Source organism: Odontesthes bonariensis, chromosome 8 (assembly GCF_027942865.1).
Source record: "Odontesthes bonariensis isolate fOdoBon6 chromosome 8, fOdoBon6.hap1, whole genome shotgun sequence".
NCBI lineage: Eukaryota > Metazoa > Chordata > Actinopteri > Atheriniformes > Atherinopsidae > Odontesthes > Odontesthes bonariensis.
The window spans coordinates 12,018,226-12,024,295 of NC_134513.1; the positions used below are offsets into that span (position 1 = coordinate 12,018,226).

Consider the following 6,070-nt stretch of genomic DNA (forward strand, 5'->3'; position numbering starts at 1 on the left):
TGTGAAAGTACAAAGGCAGCATGGCGGGGGGGTTGAAGGGAGGTAGCAGCAGCGGCAAAATGGCTAAATCTGTGTAAGGGCAAGCTGCCATTGTGGAACTCAGAACTCTAATCAAAGATGCTGTTTCTACATTCTCTCTTATGTCTGTAAGCACACGATGATGGAGGGCTGTCTGTCCGGCCTCTTAGTTAAGGGGACACATCTTCAAGAATGAAAAGATGTCAAAACGCTCCATTTTTAAAAACTCTTGATCGGTTTGATTGGTAAATCTTTAAAAAGCCCTTGGAACTAGATCATTTTATTAAAGAGACATTTGTGAAACTTGACATCTGTAACAGTAAAACAAGCTTTGTTATTCTATTTTAGGAATTCCAAAATCATGGATGCTTAATATTTGTAAAACTTTTCCAAGGCCTGGAAAAACTTCAAAACAATAAAAGCTGTATCGTCTAAGTAGAAATACATGTTCAGGGCAGAGGGAAGGGATCCCATTGCATTTCTAGAATTAGCCACAAAACATTGAGGTAATTTTCCTTTGCTACTTTACATATTCCATTAAAATATTGTAATCTTTACTTAACGACATTTATCTGAGTTACTGCTTTCTTAATTGAAGAAGAGCTGAGATGCTGGAAGAATTGACTGTTAATGTAGATGCTGGGATCTGAGCTCAGGTTTTCACTAACAATGTATCTTATTAACATCCAGGGTGTACCCCGCCTCTCACCCAATGACAGCTGGCATAGGCTCCACCCCCACCACCCCCAACCCTGAATTGGATTAAGCGGGTTTAGAAAATGGATGGATGGATGTGTTTTATTGCCAGGGATGAATTTTGTTCTTAGAGCAGTGTACTTGTGATAATCCAAGATGCATATTTATGCAATTTGGGAAACTGCTAACATGCATCTTGGGTGATCTGTTCACTCGTGGACACTGTTGTTTACAAATGAAATCAGGATGCATTTAGGATACAATCAGCCAGACCACATTTGAGGGTGGTCTGGGACGCATGTGGCACATGTGAAACACCATCTGAAACACCCCCTGACTTGATGTTAATCCAGTTGGACATGCATAAATTATATATAAAGCAATGTCAAAATGTCAAATTATCTATCGAAAACCCCCTCCTTCTTGTTCATTTCTGTACTGACAGTGAGCATCCAACCTTCTGCTTGCACGGTCTCCTCACCACTGTCTCATCTTTTTTTTTTTACTTTAAATCAAAGTCAAGAAGTGAAGCTGCTTTGAAAGGGAGAATCAATGCATTTGTCTAAGTACAATCCACAAACGAGGATGCAGTGACACACAAAGACATTCAGGGCTCATGAGACCATGAGGGAAACAGATGTCCACAAGACAGTATCTGTACTTGTAACACAATAAGGGCTCATTTAACTCATATGCTGCCCTCTTGAGAGACTTGAAAAAAGATCTGAGTCAGGATGCATTTCATGTTAGACTCTGCCATCTAGTGGTATACAAGCATGTGATTTCTGACAGCCTGACAACTTAAGAAGAATCACTTCAATATTTCTGCTTCATTTGTGGTGTGTGTGTGTGTGTTTCATACTGGGCTTTAGCCTAAGGGCTGATCAAAATGAAACTTCTTCAATATCATATTACTCTGGGATTTAAATATGTTGCCATTATGTTCAGTGATTTGAATTCTGATGACATTATTTAGACTTTGATCGCATTACATAACAGCTTATTGGGTTTTGACACAACGTGTTAGAGTAACTCAATGAGAAAAATATAAACTAAGCTGCGTTAAAACTGTTGTTTGAACCTTTGAAATACAAAGAGCTGTATTTTCCTTAGAGTATAGAATCTGTCAAAACAATATTTTTTTGCCTTTTTTTTAATCACTTTGCTCCACAAATAAATTTTAAAAAGTTGCTCCCGGTGTGTTTGATGAAATGTCTGAACAGTGCTTTTTTTTAAATTCGATTTTTAAGTTACTACAAAAAACAAACAGTGGATCTGCAACTTCGGGCAGCTGGTGATGGGGTCATGGGAGTTATATCTTGTTATAGTTATATCTATATATATCTATATGAATATCTAGTCTACATGTCTTTTTGTGTACATGGAGCAGGCTTACGACTGTGTTCCCTGAAGGATTCTGTGGGAGGTGCTGCAGAAGTAAGGGGTTCCAGAGTCACCAAGAGGTCCTTGTGTAACCAAAGCAAGTGCTGTGTCCACATCCTTGGAACAAAGTCAAGCTTGTTTAGACTGTATGTTGGACTCCGCCACTGGGGGAGGGCTCTGCTCCTCCACATCGAAAGGAGTCAGCTGAGATGGTTAAGGCATCTGATTAGGATGCCTCCTGGTCAGCTCCTTTTTGGAGGTTTGTCATGCATGGCCAACATGGAGGAGGCCCCTGGGCAGACCCAGAACAAGCTGGGGGGGATTAAATGCCCTGGTAACACCTCAGGATCTCCCAGCAGGAGCTACAGAGTGTTTTCAAAGAGAGAGATTTCTGGGTTTTCCTGCTGGATCTGTTGTCTCCATAACCCGACTTTGAATAAGCAGAAGGAAAAGAATGCATGGTTAGACAAATCACTCAAGTCACCTGCTGCCTTTGATGAGTTGTAAAACAGCATTGGATTTTATTTCAAAAGACTGTACTGGCCACACAGTACAGTATTATCTGTCAAGGGGTGCTTCAGGTGCTATTATCACAAAATCTGCATGTGCATGGGGATTATTTAACAATTAGATGTTAATTTAACAGAATATGGTGCAAAAACAAAATGTAGCTCAGTTTCGTTTAAATGATAATCTTCTTTTATATTTGGTACCTGAACCTACTGTAACAGTTAATGATTATTTTCTTTTCAGTCATTCTTTTGTGCTGTTAGATCTACACTTATTGTCTTGCTGAATGAAAGGCTCAAGATTTTCACCTCAAACCTAATTTCTGATACAGGGGTGAATAGAAAAATAAGTCAATGAATCTTTCTGTATTTGTATTATGTCTTATATAAAAGGGTTGACAACAATAGTGAAATGAATTTCTATTTGTGGTTCATAAGATTTTAAAAAAGAAAATAAAGAGCGTTTTCTGGACATAATATACATTCTGTGCTCCCATAAAAATTCTGTCCTCAAATAAAATTAAACATTGCATTATGAAATTGGGAATTTAACTATACTTTCGAAAAATAAGGTTTAAAAGTAATTTAAATTCAATTAATTATGAAAGAATTCAGAGCTCAGATATATCAGTTTGACTTTCGTTTGTCTCACTCCACGTCAGTAGAGGGCAGCAACGTCACTCAACTCAATAAGAGCAAAGGATTGTGGGGGTTTTCCTTTCTTTCAAATGCAACGTGACTTCGACGTCTAACGACATATTATTCGTGAACATAGCCAGGAGTGCAACGTGTAGTTTGATCGCTGAATACTAAGGGAGTTTTTTGGACGTTAGGAGATTTTTTTTAGTATCTTAAAGAGTTATTTTACGAAAAAAGGCTCTAAAAGACGTTTCATTTTTTTAAAACTCAAAGAACAGAAAGTTTGTCTTTTAGAGAAGTGACGATTTTGCCAAGTCACTCAACAAAAGGCGACATTTTTTTTTTTTTCTCTACTGAAACTTTTTACTTGGAAATGTGTAGAGAGACCATGGATACCACATCAGAGCTCATGAAAACCGACTATTTGCGGCAAACAACTAAACTTGGATCTAAGCTGAGGTGGAAGCTGCTTCGTGTGTCTACAGAGGAGGATGAGGCCCTCAAACCCTGTCAAGCCACGACCGTGAGGAAGACCAACCGAAAACGCGCCCGTCGAGAACCGAGGCGGACACAGCTGGCCCAACTCGCAAAACTTCTCGAAATCACGGGTAAGAAGGATGAAATGGAGTCCGTAAACAAGGGAAGAGACGCTGTGGCCTGCACGCACCATCTACCGACCGGAGCAATGGCGCCCAAGAATACAACACAGTATCTGATGAGTAATGTGTATGAAGACATGAAAACTGACTTAGTCCAGTCACATGAAACATGGGCATACATGTATTGTGAATCTCTGTCACCCAGCAATGTGTACGCTGCTCTGGACTCTGGTTATGAGAGTTGTCTTGACTTTCAACAGAGGGACTTTGAGGAAACGTTCGGCCATACTTGGGAACCGGAATAAACTGGTCTACGTGGTCCGCTGAAACTGGTCTGGCCTCCTCTGCAGTAATGACTTTTCATGAGGAGATGTGAAAAGGTGTGAATAGATGCACTGTGTATACATATAAATGAACGTTGAAATGTGGTGTTTCGTAGCCCAGGTCATGTATAATGTGTTGTCGCATAATTCATGGTTGGGCTTTATTTGTCCTACAGCGGCGCTTTGGAGGCTGCCCGCCCGGTAGGGGGCGCTCCTGAGCCCTGCTTGGCGTCCCTCGGAGGAAACACCGTCGTCTGTTCGGGTCGGGCCCACGGATTGTGAAATCCAGGTAAACCCGGGCAGGTATTCTGTTGCACTGCATTGACATTGATGGCAATAGTCGATTGTGATGCAATGTTGGGACGTGAACATGAAAGTGATATCAAGAGTCACTGTTGTGTGAGCGTTTTCCAGGTCTCCCCTAGCAGGACACATGACTGGCTGTGAGAGGAGAGCAAAGGAAGCCTGCCTTCATGTGACTGACACAAGGTGACATTTACTGAGGTACTTTGCTCAGTATGACTGAAGGCTGAAAATCTGAAGTGAGAATCCAGGCGACGACGTAAATGCATTTAAATTAAGTTAACTTGTGAGGTTTGTTTAAAGGGATATACTGTAAATATTGGGTTTTGAGATCCACTTTGTTCAATAAATACTTTTCATTTACAATGGAAACTTACTGCGTTGTCTTTTTTTCTGAAATTTGAACACATTTTTAGGACTTGTTTGTTGCACATGAATTTATACTTTCAGAATGCTAGAAAAGGTTATTGTACTCATTTGTAAAATTTTAGATTTTAAATCTGATTTATATTTAGAATTAAAGCCTTTCTGTATGGAAGTGCAGTGTTATTAAAATCTAAATTTGCAAATGTAGCTTTTTTTTATTTTATAAGAAAGGTTGTTCAAACTTCTTTTTTTGGGGGTGTTCCTGGAAATCTGGGTATTTAAGGTTTTGTTTTAATTTTTTTTTATATATATATATACACACACACAATATAACAGCTCATGTGTTCTTTTAGCCCTGAGAAAATATCAGTATTTTAACCCAAACTGGAATCTTAAATCTCTCTTAAGATCTATTGGTAATTATTTATTTAAAACAAAAGAATGCACCAGTGTTCAAAGTTGAGCGTAACATGTCATTATGAGGCATGGAGCATCGACACTACTCCGTGCAGCCTTCCATTCATCTCGACTGTGCAGAAGAGCCTTAAAATGTGTAACGATTTCAGGACTGTAGTGCCGACTGTCCCCTCCATATGTTTGGTCATTTCTAAATAGCAAAATCCTTGTTTACCAATCACATTACATGGGTAGTACTGTAGAAGACAGCCGATAAAGAATATGTTGTACTGTGTGTCTATAAAAATTAAGACATTCCTGCAAAACATGCAGATAAAAATAACCTCTGTCCTGCAGTGTTGCTCGTGGCAGGAGGTTATCTTTTAAAGCTAACACATGATGGCAGTAGTGGACAACAAATGTGCAGACTAAGGAGAGCTCATGCAGGTCACTTAAAGTTGATGCCAGAAGAGGTGTTGATTATTGCTGGTCTGCTTTTAGATCGCATCACATGGCGTTTGTTTCAGTGAGGGCACATTGCGACACGTTTCAGATGGAAGTCTTAATGGCGGCAGGCCGGCAGGGACAAATGACTCGGGTTACTTGTTGGGAGGCCGAATGAGATTAAAATCTTCCATAGTCCAAAAACAATCCCTGCTGTAATTGCTGTGTTTTGCTGTATGTCGCTAAGTTGATCTAAATCAGATATGAGGGGGTGTAATGGAGAAACTATTCCGGTTGTCTTTTGAAGCTCTTTTAAAACGGCACACGAAAAGTTCCATGTCTTTTTAAGGGAGAAAACTCATCTGGAAAAGGGTTGCAGTGCAGTTATTTCGAC

At 39.7% G+C, this 6,070-nt stretch overlaps 1 long non-coding RNA gene across 2 annotated transcripts; it reads left to right on the forward strand.

Moving 5' to 3' along the window:
- The first annotated feature begins 3,349 nt into the window (after nt 1–3,349).
- On the forward strand, nt 3,350–4,842 carry LOC142385795 (uncharacterized). 2 transcript variants are annotated; one of them, XR_012770230.1, is made up of 3 exons: nt 3,350–3,853; nt 4,105–4,224; nt 4,344–4,842. It is a non-coding gene; the product is annotated as an uncharacterized LOC142385795 (long non-coding RNA). The 2 variants fall into 2 exon arrangements; XR_012770229.1 differs by having other exon boundaries at nt 3,350–4,224.
- The last annotated feature ends 1,228 nt before the right edge of the window (nt 4,843–6,070 follow it).